General features: G+C 31.7%; 1 long non-coding RNA gene across 1 annotated transcript in view; it reads left to right on the top strand.

Annotated features, from left to right (window-relative positions):
• The window catches only part of LOC142320858 (uncharacterized), a 308,648-nt gene extending 282,174 nt beyond the window's left edge, over positions 1-26,474 (top strand). The window contains exon 10 of the long non-coding RNA XR_012755495.1: positions 26,170-26,474. This is a non-coding gene — a long non-coding RNA (uncharacterized LOC142320858). The remainder of the gene's footprint in view (positions 1-26,169) is intronic.
• The last annotated feature ends 1,088 nt before the right edge of the window (positions 26,475-27,562 follow it).

Consider the following 27,562-nt stretch of genomic DNA (forward strand, 5'->3'; position numbering starts at 1 on the left):
ACTTATAAAATACGATAACCTCAAAAACCTTAACCCAGTGTCACTTTGTTACATTTCTTTTTATCACTGCGTGTACAAAACAACAATGATTGCATCTGAACCGTTTTATTAATCATTTCTTTAATGTTGAATTTATTTTTTATTAGACAGAAACAAAGAATTGTTTATATGTGTAAATATTAATTTTTTTTAAAGTTTTGGTAGATCTCATGCAACAGAACTATAATAATCGTTCATACTATTTACCAGTGTTCTCTATTAACTGTTACATCAGAAATGTGTTATTAAAAAAAAATATAATAATGTTTGTTATTTAATCAACACAATATAAACTACTAGTTTTTTTGTGACTGTAGATACAACAGTTCCAGTATTAACAGAAAAACAGAAGAAATTCTCAAATTACGATAACTTAAAACAACATTTTTGGGAAAATTTACTGATGAAAATATTTCTCAAAAAATTTTCCATATGATTCATAGAATTTAGAATCTTTATGCTAAGATCTAAAGACTTAAAATGGTCTATATTTATAATTACTGAATAATGTTTTTATGTAAACATAAAACAAAGTAAAAATTTAATAAAAGTTTTTAATAAATAATTAACATCATTAGTAAATTCGGTTAAATTTCAAATTTATTAAAAATATTGTATTTCAAATTTTGTTGATGATTTTTAATCCTACTCTATTAGGGCATTTTTAGCTGTGGGTGTGTCCATCCTCCTTAGCTTAGCACCGGAATATACCGATCACTAGCGGAAAATCACGATTCGTTAGTACAAGTCTCATGATGGTCAGGTGTATACTTGTTACATCAATATATCTCACATATAGATATACGTACAAAATATTTTAATAATATATATTTTTATTTATGTGATTGTTTTTCTTTATAAAGTAATGAACTATAACCAAAAATTAGGCAACGGAATTTACCGATCACTAGCGGAAAATACCGATTCATTAGTATCAATTTCTAGAGTTAAATTTCTAATTTAACTTTCATTATATCAATTTTCATCATTCGAGAAAAAATATTTTTACACAAGAGGTAATCAATTTTGGACACCTAATAATCCCATTCAGAGATGTCGCCTACCAGGGCAACCCGCCCGGAGTGCCTACCAGTGGGGAGGGTGCCTACGGCATGACTTTGCAATTATTTTTATAAATGAATTATAAAATGTAGATAATAATTTAAATGTAGTAAAAAAAAAATAATAAAACAAACTCACTGTTTGTTAAATATCCTTACTACTATAATGAATAATGTACATACAAGTACCCTAAATACATTACACTCCTTTTTGGGAAGTCGTGTAAAATGAAATAAATCAGAATTATTGAATTCGGTCGTCAACAGAAAGTCCTAATGAAGAGCTGATTATCAATATTACAAGGAATTACAAAGTAAAATGAAATCCAGTGTGGCAAAAATTTATTATTAATGGATAAATTCAGCGTGAAAATAAATAAAATATGGCATAAAGGACGATAATGAGTTATTAATGAATACGGACGATAATGAATATAACCCACCGGATAGGTCTAGTGGTGAACACATCTTCCCAAATCAGCTGATTTGGAAGTCGAGAATTCCAGCGTTCAAGTCCTAGTAAAGGCAGTTACTTTTATAGGGGTTTGAATATTACATTGTGGATACCGTGTTCTTTGTTAGTTGGGTTTCAATTAACCACTTATCTCAGGAATGATCGAACTGAGACTGTACAAGACTACACTTCATTTACACTCATACATATCATCCTCCATCCTCATTCATCCTCTGAAGTAATACCTGAACAGTAATTTCCGGAGGCTAAATGAGAAAAAAGAAAAAGGTAAGGGAATATAATAAAAGAGAAGTTGTAGTATTTTATTATTTACTTAGTAAGGTTTCACAGATGGAAGATGTAAGGTAGATATCAAAAATGGGCTGGCAGTGACTAAATTCTACAATGACACAATCAGTATTATTCCCTCAAAACTTTTGTCGTTGACAAATATGCAGTGTTACCGCATTTTCAATCTCTACTGTTTGTACTGACAGATTTTCTTTTTATTTAACTCACTAGGTCTAATTGCAGATCAGCTGCAATATTTTGTATCATCATTTAATTATTCACTTAATAATTTTAACTTTAAATAAGTACACATTCCTACAATGTTCTTTTGGATCTTACCGGGCACTGTATAATCATATTTAATAGTTAATTTCTGGTTAATCTCTCCTACTCTTCCAATTCTTCTGTTTTTTTAAGTTGTGTTATTTCTTTCTCTCTTTTGATAATATCTTATTAATACATTCTGTTTCCTTTGTGAATCCCTTTATAACCTTTTCTGAATATATTCCAGTTCTCTATCTTTGTATGTTTTATACCTTCAAGTAATGAATTCAGGCCATTAGATTTTTCATCTAATTACCTGTAGTTTCTTTATCAAATCAAAAAGAAACAATGTTATTAGCAAATTTTAACTGTTTTATTACCACTCCTTATATTATTTCACAGTTTTCATACTTTTTTAATCTTTAACTTAACTTTTGTTTCTTCCACATAGAAATTGAAAAAAGAATAAAAATAAATAAACTTATCTTACTCTTTTATGTAAAAAAATATAATTTTATTCATTTCCTGTTTTTATTACAGTGCTAAATTCTTTATAAATTTGAAAATACCTAGTTTTTCTTTATATTTCAATTTAATTTTCAAAAAAAATTACAAAAAACATTTCATTCCATTCTATTTCGGTTCAGATCTCCATGTCTGTATGATTTTATATCTGCCATTTTGTGATATTCTTTGATTTTTTTTTAACCACCTGATGTTAGTTTTTTCTGTTACATTTATAAAAATTGTCTTTGATAATCTGTTAGGGTTCTTAATTTTTCAAAAAAGGATAGTTTTTGTTTTTTTTATCTGTGAGTCTGTCTTGAGGTAAAAAAAAGAATAAAAATAATTCTTATTAGCATTTTAACTGAAGATAATGAACAAAGATATTTTGTAGTGACCTAATATATTCATTAATTTTTTTACTTTATATATATATATATATATATATAAAATAAAAAAATTAATTCAAAAATATTCCTTTTTATGTGATATCCTGTTCTTGCAAGACCAAGTAAAATATAAGCTCATTGTATCCTCTAAGAAAACTTGTACAAGAGCGCAATTGTTTTTACTTCTTTGTCGAAGTAAAGGAAGTATTGTAATTGCGATAAATGTCAGTTTTCAGATTTCAATGAAATTATCCATTTTGACCATCTCTGAATCCATTTGACTAGTTTTGGCATGATGTCTGTATGTATCTCGCATAACTCAAAAACGATTAGCCGATGTTAAAATTTTGGGTTTAGGAATATTGTAACATCTAGTTGGTGTACAACTAGATGGTGTACAATCTATGGTGTATAATCGACAACCATAAGTGGCCAAAAAAGTCCAAAATCAAAGAAAATTGATTTTGGAGTTTTTGTTAACTGCAGTAATAAGCCCTCATTGAGAGCTTTTCAACAATAGTTCATAAGTGGTACTTATTTTCATTAGTTCCAGAGTTATAGCCAAATGAAATTTTAATTAATGAAATATTTGGATCTTAAAAAAGGAAAGGCACATCGGTTTGAATCAGACTTCTCCTTTTTTTTTTAACTTTTTTTTTAATTTAAATATATTGATTTATTAATCTCAGATTGTAAAAAAAAAATAGGATAAATAATAATTCAATAATAAAAAAAAAATATATGAAATATATCAGAAATTATTAATAAAATAAAATTTTATGTACTTTTCATTTAAAACAAATATGTATATGTAATTTAATAGGTGTACAAGGAAGTCATGTAGTGTCCACATAAATCTTTTCTTTTAAATGCTCTGAGATCTTTGATTAAATTGTGACCAACATCTGGTATAATATTTTAGATTAATTCTTAACAATGTAGTTGAAACTCTGATGACTGCAAAAAAAAATTATTCATATTATATATTTCTTACCAATATAAGAATGTAATGACATCTTTAAATCTATTTTGAATTGATAGTGTAAGCTACTGAATATATTTGAGAAGATATTTCAAAAATTTGTTATAAATATTTATTAGTTTTTATATAGCTCTAATATTATAATCTCCAGTTAGTTTTCAAGCTACTTCTAGATCTGGTGTATGTATATATAAGCAAGAGCAATTACTGCTATTGTCTTGCCAGGCCTGACATAGCTGCAGTGTAAGTGTAAATGTACTGGTAAACATGTAGTCTGGAACAGACTCAGGTTGACCACTTCTGATACATCTGATTGTTAATTGAAACCCAATTACCAAAGAACAACATTATCCACAGTCTAGCATTCAAATCCACATAAAAGCAACTGCCTTTATAAGGACTCAAACTTTAGAACTCTTGACTTCAAAAATCAGCTGATTTTGCGATCACATATTTAACCGCTAACCCACTGTGTTAGTCTAATATATAAATATTGATAAATATTATATAAGCCTTGCAATTACATATTTTATTGAATAATAAAGGTAATAACTAACATTGGTCTCCACAAGATCAAACTTCATGAAATAATTTTAAATTTTGCATATCACAGAGTCACTAAGTCGTTATATAATCTTCAAACAAGAATATAAAGATACAATAAAAGACAACTAAAAAAGAATTCATTAATGTCAGTGTACTTTTTGTTTTTCATTTGATCTTATTTTTGGTGTTATTTATATGATTAATTGATTGAGTCTGTTCTACAGAGAGCATAATTAGATTTTTTAGAGGTAAAATTTACATTATTAATTTGAATGTGAATTATAATTTGTAAATCTGAAGTTAAAAATCCCTTTTGATTTTTATCTTAAGTTGAAATGATGTAATCTAAATAAGTACTCTATTTATAATTTAAAAAATGGCATTAATGAAGCGAGTTATGTTACAATCTACGCAAGTTTTTGATAAGCAGTAGTGGTTGTCTTTTTATTATTTTCTTCAATTTATCTCAAGTGATTTAATTTTTTGTGAAATTTATAAAGTTTAATACCCATAGTACTAATTTCATAATACATATTTTGAGTGCATGCGTAAATAATTTGTTTAGTTGAACTGTTTTATAAATATTGTTAATATCTTTCATTTTTTACTTGATTGTGATTGTTCTATATTTATAAATATTTAATGGAATAATAAATGTGAATCTTTATGTATTAAAATAGATTGTGGAAGATATAAACTTGAAACAGTTTTCTCAGAAAAGTGTAATGCTCTTTAAGAAAATAGTCAACGTATAAGTTTGTTTTTTATATACATAATATAAAAAATAAATTTTAATTATTGGAAAATTTATGAGATCTTTTTTCTTCTTTGGATCACTGATAGACATCTACCTAGAATTATAACTTACACTATTTTATTAATAAAAATTTAGACAGTGGTATAAATATACAAGAATACTTACAATATTATTTATTGTATGAAATATCATAATTCTTGTTTGGTTATTCATAAACTATCTTAAACATTTAAATTCTGTTATCATAAAAAATGGATATTTATATTTTTTAATTATATTGAAGAAAAATGTAACACGGGTGAATCTGTAATTCATAAATTAGGAAGTTACTTGGATTTTTCCCAATTTTTTTCCTTAGTCTAAAGGTTAAGAATAAAGTTCACTGTAATAGGATAAGGAGCTCCAGTGGTTGAGAACCCTTCCCCTATGGAGGTCTAGACTTTGGAGAAATGAAGGGAGGTGTAACACTACAGGAGTTAAAGGAGGTCAAATTGAAGTCTCACTGGGAGAGGATTCATGGATTTTTCTGTCATGATATATTTTTTAATCCATTTTATTATGTTCTTTTAATCAATTTATATTATTTCAATCGTATATAATTTATATAAATAGATAATTATATAGTTAAAATTTATGATTTTTCATTAATTTGTAAAATAAATCATTTTCTGAATGAAAAAAATATTTGGTTCTTGTTATGAATTGAGTTGAATGTTAAATTCAATTCAATTATATGAATGTGTCTAATTACAAATTATTGGAAGTTTGCTTACATAAAACTTTATTTCAAATGCCAATTTTCCTGCTTCATATCTTTCACTTATCAATTTTTTTTTCCATCATTTGTTTATAGTTACATTAACGATAACAGTCATTAGCAACTTAAATAAAACAAAATGATTATAAATGTTAGACAATAAACACCAAACAAACTGGACCACACACAAAAAATATTGGAACATTATCACTAGACTATTTTCACTAGGCACACAGTATTCCGTAAAGTATCTCACACAAGCAAAATCGCTAAATTAAGTTCTTCATCCCGCAATCACAAAGAAATCGTAACAATCTTTTGATGTATTTTTTCTGGTTGAGTGGTGAAGCCTTCTGAACATTTCTGAACTAGGTTTAATTGCTAACGAATAGACCAAAACATCGGGCAACAATCTATGAGTAACAACAATCTATGGTTTATGGACCATTTTAATTTGCATGCCTCACAGTTCTGATGAGGATAGCCAAATAGATGGGTGTGGGTTTTTTTTTATAACTATTGGTTTGCTTGGCATTTCTCCTGCCACCATCCCATTCGGTCACCCTAAAGCATAAGACCATATGTCTGTGCCACAAACGGCTACTGAACCACAAAACAGTTTAGCGACCAGTGTCCTAAATAGCTCCTACAGCTTACCTAACAGCGTGAGCGAACTAAGCGTGATACCATACACCACCAGCTTACATGTCCCAACCACTCACTTGTCATATATTTACTAAAATGGTTAGGCGCACCCAACTACTAAAAATATATATGACATCCATAAATTAAAATTTACTTTCTCTAGACAGTAATTTGCTGCTACGCCTAAGTCGCTGAATGCCAGCAAGTACCTGTTCACAATATTAAAGCGCTTCGAGCCTTAACAGGCTAAGCTTAAAAGCCTGGTGTGGGTTAGCTTTGTGTGCTCAATTTCAGCCAATCATATATGCCAAGACCACTACATTATGGTAGTGGTCTTGGCATAGATATATGCAACAGCAGACTTGACTCAGTGTAAAATACCACCAGAAACCACTTCACTTCTCACTTTTCTTAAGAAAGCCTAGTATGGAATTCTTTTTTCTTTGAAAATAACTGGGTAGATTTAATTGGAGACTTTTGTCTCATGTCAGTTCATCTACCATCATTTTGGTTATAAAACCTAATACCACAAAGAAAACTTGAAGAAATTAATTATATATATATATATTACTATTAACAGTTATCTCACAGATGACTAAGTTAAAGGTTATTTTTTATGGATCTTCATTACATAAAGTAGTAGAACATTTATAATGTTTAGTAAAAATATATGAGTAAATCATTGTTCCAAGTAAGAAACTTAAAAGTGAACTAAAAATACACAGTTGCAACATATAACATTAAATGAATGAAATGGAAAAATAAAAAAAATAAACTGAACTAAATTCTATATTTACATTAAAAAAAGTGTATATACTTATCATATTTTTAAAAAGATATTTGAAGGTAGCTTCCTAAGCAACGATACAATTTTGTGCTCAAGTGATCATATTCAAAGCCACATGATACAAAACGTTGTGGTCAATGCCATCTTTATTTCTTGTTGAATGTTTGCCTTCAGTTAATTCTTAGTAAGGGAGATAAACTCTATCATTAAAATGGCCACAAGGAAAAAAATAGCTACTTAACAAATCTCCAGATCCTAGAAGCCAATATTCTCTGTTAACAATTTGTTCTCCTGTAAAAGTCACATGATTTTTATGTAAAAGACACAACGTGCAAGAGAATAGTTTGTTGTGTGACATATTGCTTTGACTTGTTGGACGAAGCTATACTCTTTTTCATGGCCAGTTAGCTAATCATAAATTCTTTGAAAATTGTACATTCACTTCTGTATTGACTGTGGGTCAAAAATATTATCCTACTATACAATTACCAGAAACAGCACACCATACACCGATTTTATTATCATGATGTGGACACTCAAACATCTGGTGAGGATTTTCAGTCTCAGAATTAATATGACCAGATAAATGAAACCATGCATTGTCTGACATGTAATACAGCATCGGGTCTATCTTTCCATTGAAATGTTTTTGAGTAGCTAATACCAATAATTAAGGTGTTTACATTTGTCTGATTAGGTGGGTAATTAAGACTGAGTCCTGGCTTCTGGAGTGGGGGGCAGAGACGGCGTAGCTGGCCCTGGCGACCACTCTGGAAGCACGGCACAAGAGCAAGATCCAACTACCAATTCGCAGGAAATGCTAATGACCTGGCAGGAATGATGGGATATGTCTAATAAGGGATACACATACTGTTCACAGAGAGATTGGACCGTGGGTCGGAAGGGGGTTTGGTGAGCTGAAATTTTGGCTCCCCCAACTCCTAACCGGCCACGGGGTGTTCCACACTTATCTGTTTGGAAGGAGGAAGGTGGATAATCCAAACTGCTCTTACTAAGGGGAGCCTGATGATTCAGAACATGCCATCTTTCATTGTTACAGGTGGGAGGAGAACAGACTAAACTGCACGGCTGTTAAGGATAAATCGATCCCGATAATGTTATATGCTGCATGCTGACTAACACCTACAACTTTACTGCAGTCTCGTGGTTTTTAAGATCAGTCCTGAGACAGAAAGATCGGGTGGCGAGGGGGTGACGACAGCCTCCTGCGGAATCGTTGTTCGTCCGGTCTTGCCTGGATCGTCAACGATGATGAGGCACGGGGACTCTATCATCCTCGTACTGTTAAGACCAAGACCCGGTCGGGGACCTGATTAGAGGCGGGCAGTTAAGAACGAGTCCTGGCTTCTGGGGTGAGGGCCCAGGGACGGCGTAGCTGGACGTGGCGACCTTGCTCTGGAGGTTAGAGGCAGGGCACAAAAACAAGATCCAGCTGGCGAGCCGAGCTGTCATGCTTGAAGGCATCTCTCGGGGCTGTGTTATGCTTAATTGCGGGTCCGGCCCCGGGTGGTGAGGTGGAGGTTTAGTTGGTAGGGCGCAGGTATACATACGCACATTAACAAGATCTTACGGAACCTGTTTCGTGTCCAACGCTCTGTCCGTAAATGGGATTCCTCCCCTCATCGTAAAAAAAAAATGATTCTTAGTATGATAATTATTAAATGTACGTATAATTTTTGTTTGTTTTTAAAATAAATATTTGCTCTCTTTTATTGACTATAATTTCGAAGAAAAGTAGGTTAAAATTAACATAGGAATGTTTATAATATCTTATTTCATTATTTTGCTTCTTATAAAAAGTACTAAATATAAAACAAATAAACTATAAAATTACAGTATCTAATGAAATCTGTTATTTTTTTTATATTAATATTATTTATTACTAAAATGAAAATACATTCATCTTGAAATATGCATTTCTTGGTAAAAATATAGTACAGTGAGATCTCCTTATTCTCGGTGAAATATTTTGCGATATCTTTTATATAATCGCGGCTATAATTTTCCGTATTCGCGTACGTTATATTATGTAGTGACATTAAAAAATAAAAATATTAAAAGATTTAATGGCATATAGAGAGAGTTAAACGTGAAGAGGTAGAAGATACGATCTCTGGAAAACAGTTTAGTGTCAAAACGCTTACCGAAGACATTAAACTATCCCATGATCTTACCTAGTTTTTTATAGATGCTCATCCATCTTTAAATAGAACCTTAATCTTTAACCCCAAAATTGAAGATGCCATGGAAGAATACATAGAACTTTATACTGTTTTAAAAACAAGAGCGAGACAAGGAAAAATTACAAATTTTTGTAAATGCATTCCAAAATACTGTAGGTTAGTTTTGTAAATTTCCTTTGCAGTAATTTTAGTTTTAGTGTTTATAGTACTGTAGTGATGTTTTTTTTTACTTTTTAAGGCGATTACCGAGTACGATTTGAGTACTCGAGTGCGTTTTCTAATACAGTACACACTGTAGTGAGTTTTTAAATCAAACAGTTCAGTAAGTGCGTCCGAGTAAATTAGCAAATATACTATATTTTGTTAAATATTTTTTGTGTAGTGTATCGATGTACTGAACTAAATCAGTGCTTATAATTAATGCTACCGTCTGTATTTCATCAATAACATCGCCGTAAGTAATTACGAATGATTTTTTTTCATTTTACGTAGAACCTAACCAAACACAGCCCATAAAAATATGTTTCGATTACTTGAATCTAAAATATAATATTATTTACTATTTATTAGTTCAATAATGTTATTATTATGTAGTTTTGTTTTTTCTTTTAAAAGTATATTTGAATTATCTCTGAAAATAGTGTACTAGTTTTAGTTTGTAAGCTTGTTAAAAATGTAAATTTTGTTTTTCAAAAACAATTTTCCGTAACTTGTATTAGTATTATTTTTTAAATTTAATTATATGTCATTTATCTGGTAAAATGGTTCTTTCATAATTCTGTGTTTTTTTCTGTCAAAAGTTTTTTTGAAGCTTGGGTGGCGGCATTTTTTGGGTTTGCCTACGGCGGCAAAAACACTACGGGTGGCCCTGATTAAGTCGTAATTTGAATTCCGATTCACTGTTATTTTTAAGTCCTAGTATTTTCCTCAGAATTTTCTTTACGATATTTTTAAATTTTTCAAGATCTCCATTTCTGGTTAGTTTACGGTTTCTACTGCATAAAGTATTTCGGATCTAACCACTGTTTGATAAACCGACCGGGTTGTTCTAGTGGTAAACGCGTCTTCGAAATCAGCTGATTTCGAAGTCGAGAATTCTAACGTTCAAATCTTAGTAAAGGCAGTTACTTTTATACGGATTTGAATACTAGATCGCGGATTCCGGTGTTCTTTGGTGGTTGGGTTTCAATTAACCACACATCTTAGGAATGGTCAAACTGAGACTGTACAAGACTACACTTCATTTACACTCATACATATCATCTTTATTCATTCTCTGAAGTAATACCTGACGGTGATTCCCGGAGGCTAAACAAGGAAAACACCACTGTTTGATAATCCCGCAGTTTTGTGTTTCATGATAAAGATTTCTTGTTATATTTGTTTCGTTTAATTTTGTAACGTGTAATGTGTAAATGCTCTTTCCATTTTATTTTATTATTATTATTGTATATTTTTTTTAAAATTTCATCATTTTTATATGTAGCCTTCATCGGTTCAACCTATATACATATATTTTTAAATTACTATTGTAAACAGTATTTGATAAATTTAATCGGTATTTCATAATACACCGCTTTGTCTGTAATTTTTATTTGCTTATAATTAATAATTAATGCAACATACCGGAATTAGATAGAACATGTTTTTTTAACTTATTATACAGTTACTCCTTGTTGTTGTTTTTTTTAAATTATTTTAATGTGATATATTATTTTTTAATCTATCGGCAGATAAAGATTTAAATGTAGGTCAAACGTGTCATTATATTTAAAATAATAGTTTTTTCTTTGTTTTCTACTTTTGAAACATAATTGGATAAACTATAACAACTTATGAGTACTTAAAACAATTTCTTCACGTTTCTTTATTGTTTACATAAGCAAACAAACCAAAATTATCATATTTTATCAATGGAACTGTGGAATAATGTAAACGTCAGTTGTTTTTTAGTTATATATTTTTTTTTAATGGATTAATTTGTTTTTAGGTTAACGTAAGCTAATTTTAACACTATATATTAAATTCGTTATTAAATTTTAAAACGATCCACATTCAAAAGATTCCGAAAGTTAACTACTACCCTCCAAAATTTTTAAAATCACACCGCAACATACGAGTACCAGAACAAAAATTTGTAGCGTAATGAAAAGGTCTATATCGTCCTGACTTAATAACTCCTTAACTATTAGTCTGAGAGACATAAATGCGATGTCATTTTATAACTTACTTGGTCAGCTCGTCGCTACGACTTTGAATTTGCGTCACGGGCGAGCGGGTTGGCGGTGAGGGACACAGCGCAGATCGGCCAAAATTGGCGTTCTCGCTCATTTCCATTCGGTATAGCTCACGACTTAGACGTGATAGCGCGATGACTCGTGTGTTTGTGTTTAGAGTTTGTCGAGATAGATCGATTTAAGTAATAAGTGTATTTTGGACAATATTGCTGGACTGGTTGCTTTAGGGGTGTTTAAATAAAAATAAAAAATAAAAAATATATACATATATATATTTATGTGTAAAAATGAAAGTAAACGTGTAAAAAAGTATAAAAATTCAATATGTCAGCCTCAGCCCGCGCAATAGCCAGTCGGAAATATAAATTACGCATATCGTTGGAAAGGGGAGGTTATGGGCTATGCACAGGTACCCCGATGTCTGATACCGAGCGAGCGAAACTGTTTCGGAAGCGTCGCAAAGCTGGCACGGTTCGCTCAGTGAACGACGTCGACGGCGCAAGCACCTCTACTACTGCTTATTATGTCTCTTACTTCTCATATCATAGACCAATGTTGAAAAAAATTGTCGATTATTAGTCGAAATAAATATCATCCATTTAGTGTCTGTTTTATGTTAAAATTAAATTTGGTACGTAGTCAGTGTCTCGTTTTTATTTCAACCCGATACACTAAAAGTGACTCGCTGATATACAGACCGACCAGTTTATCTACAAAGTTGGCTAAATGAGGGAACTAAAATTTTCCATTGGAGATTTCCAGTTTTGCTCAAAAATACGATGCTGGCTTTCCCATTTAACTCTACAGATAAGGTGGTCGGTCTGTAGCTGGGAGGAACTTCATCCAAAGTCTGTAATGTTTCACGTTAAACCACCGGCTGTGCGCCCCGATACAGCCTAAACCGATTTTTTATAATTTTGTTGATAATAACAGCATTATGGGGTTGTTAACTACGAAAAGTGTCAGTGTTTTCAAAATGAGCCGTTTAAAATTTAATAATTTAAAATAAATAAATATTTCATTCAAAGATATAATATTAATTAAATTGCATTTTGAACTATATTAAAAACATTTCTAGTCCTGATTTTTCCGGATAAATATTTTAGTCTAAGTTGAATTTTTTGTACAGCCACTGATTAGAAAGTAGAATCATAAGCCATTTTAAAACAACCACACAAATATCAAATATGCGATATTTATAGCTAGCATCCTCGACGCCACTTCTTCCGTGCGATATGGTTACTTGCGTTTCCCTTTGCGGTCAATTATCTTTTATTTTATATTTTTTAGTCAAATCGGAGGTAGGTGCAGCCAGTCACCCACTGGATTGATCTTATGCTGAACTCTTCATCGCAAATCAGCTGATTTCGAAGTCGAAAGTTCTAAGGTTCAAATCCTAGTAAAGGCAGTTACTTTTATACGGATTTGAATACTACATCGAGAACACCGGTGTTCTTTGGTGGTTGGGTTTCAATTTACCACACAGACTCAGGTCGACCATCCATTTACATTTTATTTATATTCATACATATCATAATCATTCATCCTCTGAAGCAATGCCTTACGGTGGTTCTGGTGGCTAAACGCAAAAAAAAGAAATAAGTCCAGCCAGTCGTGTTGTACATATACAGTAACAATGGCAGACGCGTCTTCCCAAATCAGCTGATTTGGAAGTCGAGAGTTACAGCGTTCAAGTCCTAGTAAAGCCAGATATTTTTGCATGGATTTGAATACTAGGTCGTGGATACCGGTGTTCTTTGGTGGTTGGGTTTCAATTAACCACACATCTCAGGAATGGTCGAACTGAGAATGTACAAGATTAACACTTCATTTACACTCATACATATCATCCTCATTCATCCTCTGAAGAATTATCTAAACGGTAGTGTTACCGGAGGCTAAACAGGAAAAAGAAAGAAAAACTAACAATGGCAGTGGCTGTTGGTTGAGGCGTCGCGCAGTACACCGTTGCACCCCCTTAAAAATCGAAATTAAAAACCCGAAATTTTTTTTTCTTTTTAATATCTGAAGAGTGTTTACAAACCCCAATCTACCCAATCTATCTACGGAATACCTCGTTTAGTATAGTCGAAATGAGGAACATTTGCAATCTTTGTTCAGAATTTTTACCTTCCCTCAGTACCTTTTAAGATCGAATTTCAAAAAATCTGGAATCTCTTTTTAGATAATTACATAAAAATTGCATACACCAAAAATCAAGTTTATACCTTCATTTGTTAGCGAGAAAAAAAAAATAACCGGGTTTCAAAAAAAAAAAATCCAGGTCCTAATCTCTTCCACCATCCCGTCTCAGTAGCAACCACCACATGCAACTCTTTTACTTTCACCACCATAGCCAAATTATCGGCATACGCCACCAGCTCTAATTCGGGTGGCCACTCATTTCGAAGGTGCTCGTCGTATACTATATTCCATAGAATGGGACCCAAAACGGACCCCTGTGGCACCCCACGCTGCATGAGCACTCCCTCTCTCAGAATTTATGTTGAAATACGTAACTGAATTTTATAAATTTTTTAAACTATTAGAGGAGTGTACACAAGATGGAGTGATGGATGGGAAATTACATTTTCAGTGAGAAAAACCTGTTGAATTAACTTTAGAGGTTAGTGTTTATTATCTAATATCAGAATTTAGTTGAAATATATATATTTTTTTTATAGGACAGTTATTATTTGATATCTTTTATTATTTGTTTTATTTTAGCATTTTCTATTTTTATATTTAAAGTTTGAATATTTTTTATGAAAATGCTAATTTTATAATGGGAATAGTATTAAATCCTGTTAGTATTTGTTAAACTGTTTTTTATTTAGAATGTACCAGTTTATTACAAAATCCTAAAGAATTGAATGCAGTATTATATTTCTTTTTACGAGTTATAACATTTTTTTGGATGTTTCTCCAGTACAAGTAGTATAAAAAAATTAAAATCTGAATTCTTGTTGGGATAATACTGTATTTTAAGATTCAATTTGTATAAAAATTTACATGCTCAATGATAAATCTGTTTGAAGGTAAGTAGCTATTGTATAAACAGTTTATAAGTTATTGCTTATATTAATACCACTTTCAAAGAACCAATAAACGAATAAATTATCAAAAACTATTATGATTTTTTGAGAAATTAAGGAGTCAAGGTTAATGATGAAATAAATGATTTAACATAATCTTCCTGATTCTTTTGCTGTTTATTTTTACATGCACACTATTTAAAACGATTGATGAATAATAGTAGGATTTAATACTGTAATGGAGTGCTGAAAAGAGTCAAATTTAAATTGGCTGGACGATTGTTATAATGCAACCTATTAATATTAGTATTTATAACAATCTAATGCTAATGTCAGAAGTTTCATTCTGGAAAAGAAAAAAAAATGAGATAATTTTTATTTTATTTTATTTCATATCAAAGTAATTATTAATCTGGTTGTAAAATAAGAGGAAGTTAGCACTTCAAGAGGTTGTAGAGATAAGTAAAAAATTTATGAGCGTACATATCCACACCTGAATGCCATATCAGTTGTCACAAGCTCGTGCGCTCACGCGCGCGCGCGCACATATATACACACACAGTGAGAATAGAACAATCATTTCAACAGAGTGTTCAACTTTTCTTTTTTTCCCGTTTAGCCTCCGGGAATTACCGTTCAGGTATTACTTAAGAGGATGATATGAGTGTAAATAAAGTGTAGTCTTGTACAGTCTCAGTTCGACCATTCCTGAGATATGTGGTTAACTGAAACTCAACCACCAAAGAACACCGGTATCCACGATCTAGTATTCAAATCCGTATAAAAGGAACTGCCTTTATTAGGACTTGAACGCTAGAACTCTCAACTTCCAAATCAGCTGATTTCGGAAGACGCGTTTATCATTAGATCAACCCGGTAGGTTGACAGAGTGTTCAACTTAAAATTAAAATGATGTCCATCCACTTCTACGCAATTGTCAAATGCTTCACCATATTCCTTCCTACTCTTGTTAGTTGTATCTAGTTTCTTTCCTGGATGGCATTTGTAATGTTTATCATTAATTTACAGGTTACTCCTGTAAACAATTTATTTTATGTAATCCCACAAAAGGAAGACTGGACTAATCAGATTGAGGGATTGAAGGATCGTAATGCTTTAGAAATGATTCTGCCACTGAAAAAATCCTGTAGCATCTCTATAGTAGAGCAAGTTTTATGTCAAGTGGTGTTGTCCTGTTGCAACCAGCAGTCAAGATCATCCTATTGCAGTAAGTCTAAGAACCGTTGGATAATTTCTCGGTAAACGGCAGCATTTACAGTTTTTTTTTTCCAAACAACAATGGCCCTGTTTGTGTCTTGAAACCGCGCACCATATGCCTATTCCTTCCTTGCACGAAGTAAAGGAAGTGTTGTGATCGCGAAAAATTTCGCGATTTTCAGATTTCAATCGGAAATATTCATTTTTATTAGTTTCGGCGTGTCGTTTGTATACGTACGTATGTACTTAAATATGTATCTACTATAACTCAAAAACGATTGGCCGTAAGATGTTGAAATTTTGGATTTAGGACTATTGTAACATCTAGTTATGCACCTCCTTTTTTGATTGCAATCGACTGAACCAAAAGTGTCCAAATAAGCCCAAAATCCAAAGAAATATGGATTTAGGACTTTTTCTTAACTGCAGTAATAAGCCCTCATTGAGAGTTTTTTAACAATACATCGTAAGTGGTACTTATTTTCATTGGTTCCAGAGTTATAGTCAAATAAAATTTTATTTAATGAAATATTTGGATCTTAGAAGTAGAAGGCACATCGGTTTAAATCAGACTTCATCTCCTTTTTTTAATTTTTTTTAAAATTTAATTATATTGATGTAATAATAATTACTAACCTCTGATTGTAAAACAAATTTTACAATAAATAATTTGAAAAAATATCAGAAGTTAATGAAATAAAATGTTATATACTTTCATTTTAAAAATATGTAAATATGTAATGTAATAGGCGTACAAGGAAATCATATGGTGTCCACATCAGATTTTTTTTTGTAGGCGTAGAGAAGATTCAAAGAAAATTTGCTGGTTTGCAGTACCTTTGGTCCAGGAGTTATGACTATTAACATACCCACCGAGGTGAAACCACGGTTTATCTGTGAAAAACACTTGATTAAACTGCCAATGTTGCTTATAATGAAATTCTTAAACCATTGAACCCTTTTAGTATAACCAGCATTAGTTTGCTCGTGGAAAAACTGGATTCGATACCGATAACATATACCATTCTCATTACTGCAGTATAGATTGAACCTAAGAAAATGTTCTTTTCTCGGGTTAGTCTCTGCAAAGATTTATGAGAATATCTTGTAACTGACGTTTTAATGTCCTATTCTATCATCTTCTACATTATTTTACCCATCTCACACCAATAAATACATTTTAACAAAAATATACATTTAATATAAATTACTGAGTGATGGAGACCTTTTTAAGTTGAATACCTGTGTACGAAGGATATCTCCAAAGCAAAGACCGCTGGAAAATTTCTCCCCTTAAGGTTTGCGAACATGTGTCGTTCATGGCCACGCTAGTAATGTACACACTACATTGTTGTCTGTAAGTTGTCGCGTTGTATTATCTTTGATTACGTGTGAGATACTACGTTAAAAATAAATAGGAAAATCGTTGTTGTCGCCGACTGTGAAATACGTGGAGTCATACGTTTTTTAAACCATCAAAACTACTGAAATTCATAGGTGGTTGGTTGCTATTTACGGTGATAATGTAATGAATGAAAGAAACGTCCGAATGGTGTGAAAGGTTTAGAAATAACAGAATTAATGTGCGTAATGAAGAACGTTCGGGGAGGTTCTCGATAATCACCGAGGACTTGTTGAAACGCGTCGATTATGAAATCAGAAAGATCATCGTTCAACGATTTCCCAAGTGGCCCTTATTTTTCCTGATGTTTCAAGAGTTGTTATCGGTCGCATTGTTCATGACCGTTTAGGCTTCAGAAAGGTTTGTACAAGTTGGGTGCAGCACGTCTTATCGGAACGTCACAAAAAAATCCGAATGGTGTCTGCTTTGGAATTTTTGTTGCGCTACACAGAAAAAAGCGATGATTTCTTAATTTAATTGTTACCGGCGATGAAACGTGGATTTCGTATTACACGCCAGACATAAAACGGCAGTCAAACAAATGGCGTCATTCTCAATCGCCAACCAGATCAATAAAGGTCCAATCACAGCCATTTGGGTGCAAAATGATGGTCACAGTCTTTTGGGATCGGTTTGGCATATTACTGATCGATTTCATGCCACGTAGAAAGACTATAAATGCAGAAGCCTACTGCGAAACTCTACATAGGTTACGGCGCGCCATTCAAAATCGGTGACGTGGGCGGCTGATCGGCGGCTTCGTCCTGCTGCACGATAATGTACGTCCACATGATGCGGGTCCGATACGTGATTTACTGAGAACATTTGAATGGGAAATTTACGATCACCATATAATCCAGACTTAGCTCTTCCTGATTACCATTTGTTTGGGAAATTGAAAGAATATTTGAGTGGTTAGCGATTCGTGGGTGACGATGAACTTAAAAATGTTAATCAGTGGCTAAATGGACTGGCTGCTGAAGAATACGACGAGGATATATTGAAGCTGGTGTATCGCTACGATAAATGTCTTAATTCATGTGGAGACTATATAGAGAAGTAGTACAAGGTATGTAGTTTAAAAGAAATAAAAAATATTTATAAAGTTTCAGAATAAATTTTTTATAATGAGACGGGTTTAGTTTAGAGATAACCTCTCGTACATTTGTTTTGTTTTAAAAAACTTCAAAAACATTTTTTTTTAATCTACACTTATTAATTTGTTTATACAATCTATTTTCACTGATTTAATTGGTATACTGTCTTGTGATTTGATTCTAATAATTTGGTTGCTTTTTGAGGATAGCACGGTTGAATTTGTAATAAATACATGATACTATTACTATATTCAGACTACGTTTACTGAAACGGAAATGAGTTGTGTTCTCTTTTGTTATGATTATATATAGATTAATGTCAAATATAGTACTAAAAAAATACAGTATCTTGGTCATGACGGTTAGCGATAAAAAATTACGTAAAAATGTATCTATTTTTTGATAACCGAATGAAATTATATTTTTTAGTTACGTCTAAACATTTTACAGTTAAGCGTTAGTTGTAATCTACATTACTGGAAAATGTTTGACGTAGGAAGAGAACTTCCGTTAAATTTTAAAATTCAGTTATAAAAAAAATAATCATAATAAAAAAAAATCCTAATTGGACCCACATGATTTCTTGTACGCCTATTAAATTACATATTCACATTTTTTTACAGTGGTTAATAATTATTAATAAATCAATATATTTAAATTAAAAAAAGTTAAAGAATGAAATAAAAAAAAGGAAATTAAGTCTGATTTAAACCGATGTACCTTCTCTTGTAAGATCCAAGTATTTCATAAATTAAAATTTTATTTCGCTATAACTCTGGAACCAATGAAAATAAGTACCACTTATGATATATCGTTGAAAATCTTTCAATGAGAGCTTATTACTGCAGTTAAGAAAAAGTCCAAAATCCAAATTATCCAGTCGATTGCAACTAAAAGGGGAGGAGTACAACTAGATGTTACAGCAGTCCGAAATCCAAAATTTCAACATCCTATTATGCGAGATACGTACATACGTCACGCCGAAACTAGTTAAAATGGATTCAGGGATGGTCGAAATGGATATTTTTGTTGAAATCTGAAAACCGAAATTTTTCGCGATCACAATACTTTCTTAACTTCGTAGGAAAATCTAAATTTTCTGGTTTTTGTCGGATATAAATTGATAGTTGGAATACTAAAAAATAAAACAATAACTGTGACTAAAAAAAGAAACAGGAAAATCTAATTTTTGTGATTTTCATTGGATATAAATTGATATTTAAAATTTTACTGAAAATACGTATATTTACACCAACTTATCCTTTTCTTTTTCTTCGAATTAGAAAGACAGATTATAATTTTATTACTTTGACTCAACAGTGGTAGACCAATTTTTTTTTAATGATCTTCGTATTATTCTGTTTTTTTTTTTAGAATATATTTTAAATTTTACACTATGATCATATTTTTTGTTATTATTTCCCGTTTACCTTAGTTAAAATGTGACATGAGCATTCTCTCAGACTTTTACACATCAAACGTACGGGATGGTGCACCCTTCCGATATTCCCTGTATTTAATGACTGAACGGCAAATGAACAAAGCATAAATTGGTATGTAAATCCTTAGGGTTCTGTCAAGCCCAATTTTGCCTTTTTAGTCCCGCGATTGTGTTACTCTATCATCTCCTTTATCGGGGAGTGCATCATGAACTTCCCCTCAATAAAATCATACCGGATCCTTTTGCATCTCGCATTTCTATGTAGACAGCGGAACAAGATTTAATAACCCATCGTCATTCTGAATTGCCAATCAATGTTCAGACACACTCGCTATGTCCGCTGATATAGCAATACGCTACTACATCCAATTGAGTTCGCTGAAAGTAATACTTCTTTTCTGTAGAGGAGAATTAGTTTTGGTTCCCAACTCAGGCCTAAACCTTCCTTCCTTTTTCCTGTTTAGCCTCCGGTAACTACCTTTCAGATAATACTTCAGAGGATGATATGTATGAGTGTAAATGAAGTATAGTCTTGTACAGTCTCAGTTCGACCGTTCCTGAGATGTGTGGTTAATTGAAACCCACCACTAAAGAACACCGGTATCCACGATCTAGTATTCAAATCCGTGTTAAAGTAACTGACTTTACTAGGACTTGAACGTTGGAACTCTCGATTTCCACAAGCATACGTTTCAAATTTTTTTTTTTTTTTTTTAATTGAGAATGTTGAGTTAATTGAGAAGTAATTTATTATACGTGACACTAAATCATATGACTATAGTTTTGTTTCATGGTCAAAATTTAATTACATTGTATTATCTGTATTAAATTAATTTTTTTTTAAGGATATAAAATGTAGCTCAGTAAATATATGGAACGTAACTTTTTTTTTATATAAGGATAAATCCATCTTCATAGAGGAAATTTAAAGAGAAAAAAAAGCAACCAGAAAACAAAGAAAATTTTTAAATATGAATTAACCACACCTTACTTTTGGAAATATTTAATATAAAATTGTAATAATTACGGAAGTGGTTCCAAAACACAATAGAATACATTTAATAAAAATGCCTTCTTATCATAATGTACTAGATTTATAATACGTCTTTTTGTCCTCGATAAATAAATACTTCCTTTACATAATTTTTACTGATGTCAAAGTATCTATTTTACTTGTGATTCATGGAAAGGCTAGGCTAGGTTTTAAAACACTCCTTATCATTTGCATATTATTGTGAAATACATAACAATAAACGCGTTAACTTGCTGACTATATACTCCTGGTAGAGGTGGTGGCTTTTGTGATGCTGCAAGTGTAACAATGTAAAGGCCGACAAAGATCTTACGAGACCTGTGCAACTTATACGTTAACGATTACTTTATATAATATGCAACGACTGATTTGATATACGGTCGCGTAACGCATATTTTATACGGTATTCACATTTTTATAACTACAAACTTTATTTGTATACAAATTTTATTTATTCATAGCGTTTGTTAAATGCTACTTTATTGTTATGCATACCTACACGATTGCGGTACGCAATTTAACAAAGTTGGCTTGCGATTATCAATAGAAATCATGGCCTTAGAATTTGTTCTGCTATATTTTTATTTTTTTAAATAGTATTCATTGTTGTTCATTAATGTTCTATGGGGCTAATTCTTGGATTTATCGGTAATAGAGAACATAAACATTCACAGTAATTTATATATTTATGATCAGTACGTTTATATTGGAATGCGTGTTACACACTTTTTAATTTTTTACACACTTTTTTCGGTGTCGAATGAAAGAAGATTTGTTCGAGAATCTTTTTTTTTAATTTCAAATTTCAGTTTCAGGAAGAACTAATGTGGTATATCGTGTGTTTCAAAATTAATATTGAGGGTATTAATGTACATAATATTTATTAAATTTTACTTACACTGATAACTTATAATATGAACTGAAAGAGCAAATCCAACAGTTTTTCCTATGTGTTCATTGTGAGCACCATTGATCACACGGCACCATCCAACCGATAGAAGAGTTCATTTCACCCTTTAATCATCAAGTCTATAATAATTGATACGACAGCTGCATCAATCCTGTGTATCAATTTGGGTCTGTTAGTCAATAACGATGGCAGATATACTTGATCCTTTGTAAAGCCCCCCAAAATATTGCATGGGGTCAGATCAGGCGAATGTGGAGGCCACGGTAAACAAGCCCTGTCATTTGGTTCCCGGCGACTGATCCAGCGGTCGGGGAGAATTTCATTCAACCGATCACGTACAGCGTTATGGAAGCGCACCATCTTGTTGCCAAAAAAAGTTTTGTGATTTGTACTGCAGTTCAGGATAGAGCCATAGTTGTAGCATATTAAGATAATTCATTCCAGACCCACTTGCTTCCGCGAAAAAGAACGGCTCGTAAATTTTCTGTCGGGATACGGCACAAAAAACATTCAGTTCTGGAGAGTCACGTTCACACGTCAATATTTCGTGAAGATTTCTGATCCCCAGATACGCACATTATGAGTGTTTAGTTTTACATTAACATGAAATATATTAATTGGTCACTGAATACGACACGATAAAGTCTTCTTCATAGTCGTGGTGCATCGTTTCATATGCGAAGCTAGTACGCAAACCATAATCTGTAGACTTTAGATCTTGTAACAGCTGTAAATGATATGGACGCAGTAAATGATATGATCTTACATTTTATGTATAATTAATCAATGTTCGTTAAACTTGAGAAATATTACATAGATTTAAAAACACGATATTAATTTTGAAACACACGATATATCGCGGTAATGCGACGGTTTTCTTAAATTACTTGCAACTAATTTTGTTATTTTCGCGCTATTTCTGCTACAGCAGCATAATAGCTACAGTGGGAAAGTATAGCAATCGGCTAAAATTTTTGGTAACGTAGTTTTTGTGTTACATCTCCTGTTACCCCCAAATAATGGCCTCTCATTGGTCTGAAACAACCGACCTTGATTCTGTCGTAAGAACTCAGCACATTACGTATGTTTGGCACTACGTATTTATTATGCAAGTGATATAGCTAACTTAAACTAAAGGCAACTTTTAATGTAGACTTCCGTTAATTTGTCTAAGCTGTTTGATGTATTTACGCATTTAAATAGCGGTAAAGATAATATATTTTAAAACGAATAACATATTAAACAAAAAAAATTAATATTTCCTCATTTATTTGATAAACATTTTCATAATAAATTATCAATAAAAGTTTGATAATAATTGTATACAGATTAAGTCGGTTTAAAACAGTAAATAATTTATTCTATGTTTTTAGGTATATTAAATGATAGTTTGCTGATGCTATTTAAATATTTATTAATTGATAAGATAAGGTGTTGGTGAAGAAATATTACAAAGATATGTGAAAAACAGATAAATAAATTAACTTTATTCAAATCATTAAATATTTTAAAAAATCAAAAATTATGATATTTCACTGTAATTATTTGTTAAAAAAAAAGTGTTAAAAAAAGATGGTACACCAATATATAATACGAAAGGTAAAGTTGATAGATGGGTGGAATATATTGAAGAGTTTTACGGAGGAAATGAATTAGAAAATAGTGTTATAGAGGAAGAAGAGGAAGTTGAGGAAGATGAAATGGGAGAAACAATACTGAGATCTGAATTTAAGAGAGCATTAAACGATTTAAATGGCAGAAAGGCTCCTGGAATAGACGGAATACCTGTAGAATTACTGCGCAGTGAAGGTGAGGAAGCGATTGAAAGATTATACAAACTGGTGTGTAATATTTATGAAAAAGGAGAATTTCCGTCAGACTTCAAAAAAAGTGTTATAGTCATGATACCAAAGAAAGCAGGCAGATAAATGTGAAGAATACAGAACAATTAGTTTAACTAGTCATGCATAAAAAATCTTAACTAGAATTCTATTCAGAAGAATTGAGAGGAGAGTGGAAGAAGTGTTAGGAGAAGACCAATTTGGTTTCAGGAAAAGTATAGGGACAAGGGAAGCAATTTTAGGCCTCAGATTAATAGTAGAAGGAAGATTAAAGAAAAACAAACCAACATACTTGGCGTTTATAGACCTAGAAAAGGCATTCGATAACGTAGACTGGAATAAAATGTTCAGAATTTTAAAAAAATTAGGGTTCAAATACAGAGATAGAAGAACAATTGCTAACATGTACAGGAACCAAAGAGGAACAGTAATAATTGAAGAACATAAGAAAGAAGCCGTAATAAGAAAGGGAGTCCGACAAGGATGTTCCCTATCTCCGTTACTTTTTAATCTTTACATGGAAGTAGCAGTTAATGATGTTAAATAACAATTTAGTTTCGGAGTAACAGTACAAGGTGAAAAGATAAAGATGCTACGATTTGCTGATGATATAGTAATTCTAGCCGAGAGTAAAAAGGATTTAGAAGAAACAATGAACGGCATAGATGAAGTCCTACGCAAGAACCATCGCATTAAAATAAACAAGAACAAAACAAAAGTAATGAAATGTAGTAGAAATAACAAAGATGGACCACTGAATGTGAAAATAGGAGGAGAAAAGATTATGGAGGTAGAAGAATTTTGTTATTTGGGAAGTAGAATTACTAAAGATGAACGAAGCAGGAGCGATATAAAATGCCGAATAGCACAAGCGAAACGAGCCTTCAGTAACAAATATAATTTGTTTACATCAAAAATTAATTTAAATGTAAGGAAAAGATTTTTGAAAGTGTATGTTTGGAGTGTCGCTTTATATGGAAGTGAAACTTGGACGATCGGAGTATCTGAGAAGAAAAGATTAGAAGCTTTTGAAATGCGGTGCTATAGGAGAATGTTAAAAATCAGATGGGTGGATAAAGTGACAAATGAAGAGGTATTGCGGAAAATAGATGAAGAAAGAAGCATTTGGAAAAATATAGTTAAAAGAAGAGACAGACTTATAGGCCACACACTAAGGCATCCTGGAATAGTCGCTTTAATATTGGAAGGACAGGTAGAAGGAAAAAATTGTGTAGGCAGGCCACGTTTGGAATATGTAAAACAAATTGTTAGGGATGTAGGATGTAGAGGGTATACTGAAATGAAACGACTAGCTCTAGATAGGGAATCTTGGAGAGCTGCATCAAACCAGTCAAATGACTGGACAAAAAAAAAATTATTTGTTCATATATTTTTAGTATTGACTTCGAAAAATAATTTTTCATTAATATTTTTTATTAATTGATTGGTTTTTGTTTCTCAATGTCCTTTAAAATCACGTCACGATCTTACCTTTTCCATTTAAAATTTTTGAGTTCTCCCCCTCAAGTTGTTCCGTATGGTTGTGGTGGTCCCATACCGAAAAATAGAACTCTTCATGGTAGGAGCATTTACTAAATTTCATTTTTCTATATTTAACTATAGAAAAGTTTATTTACATTTTCATTTACATTTTACATTTTATTCACATTTATTTACATTTTTTATTTACATTTTGTAGTATTCTCAATACTTTATTAACACTATATATTCTGGTATTGCTTGATAGCTTACTCATTAAACATAAAATAAAAATTAATATATTTTTATTCTTATGTTAGATTAATACCGGTTGATATTTAAGAATGGAAACAGCTTATTACAGCATATCTGAGAGATATTTGAAGACAGAAAGAAATGGGGTTCTACGTAGTTAAAAAATTTTTTATTATGATGGGTTTTTAATTTTTGTCCGCCATATTGAAGCAAACATTTTTTTTTAAATAGGGAGGGGAAATATGACAGATGATTTCGATTTAAAATTTTACAAGAAAAACAATAGTGAAACCCGTTTTTCTGTACGGCTGAAGAGTTTTTCAGGTTACACTATCACTCATAATCCTTTCTGAAATAAACAATATTAATGGAGTAATAATGTTTTGATATATTTAATCTTGATGATAATATATAGTTTTTTATTTTATGAAAAAGGACAATAAATAAATTACATAAATTTGTAAAATTAAAAATTATTTTATTTTACAAAAGGTAAATTTTTTTTAGAGATTTAAAGATGTTTATTTTTTTCTGTTTTCAGCACCGAACGTGATCGATATGGGTCTACTTACTTTGATTGTATTGGGAATTATATTCCTATATATGTGTATGTTACATCCTGTTAAACGGGTCTTTTGTCATTTACAATTTCATAATTCATGTCCAATAAAAGCGTGCAAAAACAAAATAAGACCAGATCAAACCAGGCAAAGTCGATACAGGTAAAAAACATAAGACAAGACCAAACCAGGCGAGGATAAAATAAGGTCAGGCCAACAAGGAGGTCAATAAATAGGTGAGGTTAACCCATGATGTCGCGCAACATCTCTGGCCATTAAAGCAACAAGCACCAGTGGGTTAAGTTATATTAGTATAATTAGTTTTAGATAGTATAATTAGTTAATATAGGTTGTTACTAGTTATATTAGTTAGGCGCTTTTATGTTAGTAAAATTTGTAAGTATTATTAGTTAAACTCACCGGGTCGGTCTAGTGGTTAACGCGTCTTTCCAAATCAGCTGATTTGGTTTTTCTTTGGTGGTTGGGTTTCAATTAACCACACATCTCAGGAATGGTCGAACTGAGACTGTACAAGACTACACTTCATTTACATTCATACATATCATCCTCATTCATCCTCTGAAATATTATCTTAACGGTAATTACCGGAGGGTAAACAGAAAAAAGAAAATATAATTAGTTAGGATTTTTGTTAGTTTTTCTTGTTAGTTAAGTTAGATTATATTATTTTAAATAAGTTAGTATAATTAATAAAAGTATTAATATAATTAGTTAGTAGTTATAGTAGTTAGGCTTTTATGTAAATTGAGTTAGATTATATTAGTTAAATTAAGTTATATTAGTTAAGTTAGATTATCATTTTACAGCTTCTTTGTTTCCCTCGCCACCTGTATGTAAGCCATTCTACGAATTCAGGGTTCAGGGTCAGGGTCAGTTAACTACAGAGTGAGGGCTGTAGTAGAAAATACAGTTGAGGACTTTGTTAGTTGTGTTAAGTTAGGTTAGTAATGGGGGAGGAGTTTTAGTCGATAAGAACCCGACACTGCCGTCTGTACGGGCAGCCAACGGCTGGCAGACTTTCCCCTCCTCCAACGGAAAAAAAATAGTTGGGTTTAGTTGGATAGTAAAGGAGAAGGAGGTTTTTTAGTCAGTAGAAATCTGACATATCCTACAGCACAGGCTGTGGGAATCTTTAGAGAATTGTTTCTTTTTCTGCGCAAAAAAAATTCATTTCCACTGGTATGCAACACTATCTTCGGTTTTGGATAATAAACGATATAGCTACTTTTAAAATGACAAGTACAAATTTTATTGAGGTAAACACTAAGTGCAGATATAATTGTAGAACAATTAGATTTAATACATCGTGTGTACACGGTACTCTAACGTGTATCTATAATTCTGATATGGCTG

This window comes from Lycorma delicatula, chromosome 3 (genome assembly GCF_047948215.1).
Source record: "Lycorma delicatula isolate Av1 chromosome 3, ASM4794821v1, whole genome shotgun sequence".
In the NCBI taxonomy this organism is placed as follows: domain Eukaryota; kingdom Metazoa; phylum Arthropoda; class Insecta; order Hemiptera; family Fulgoridae; genus Lycorma; species Lycorma delicatula.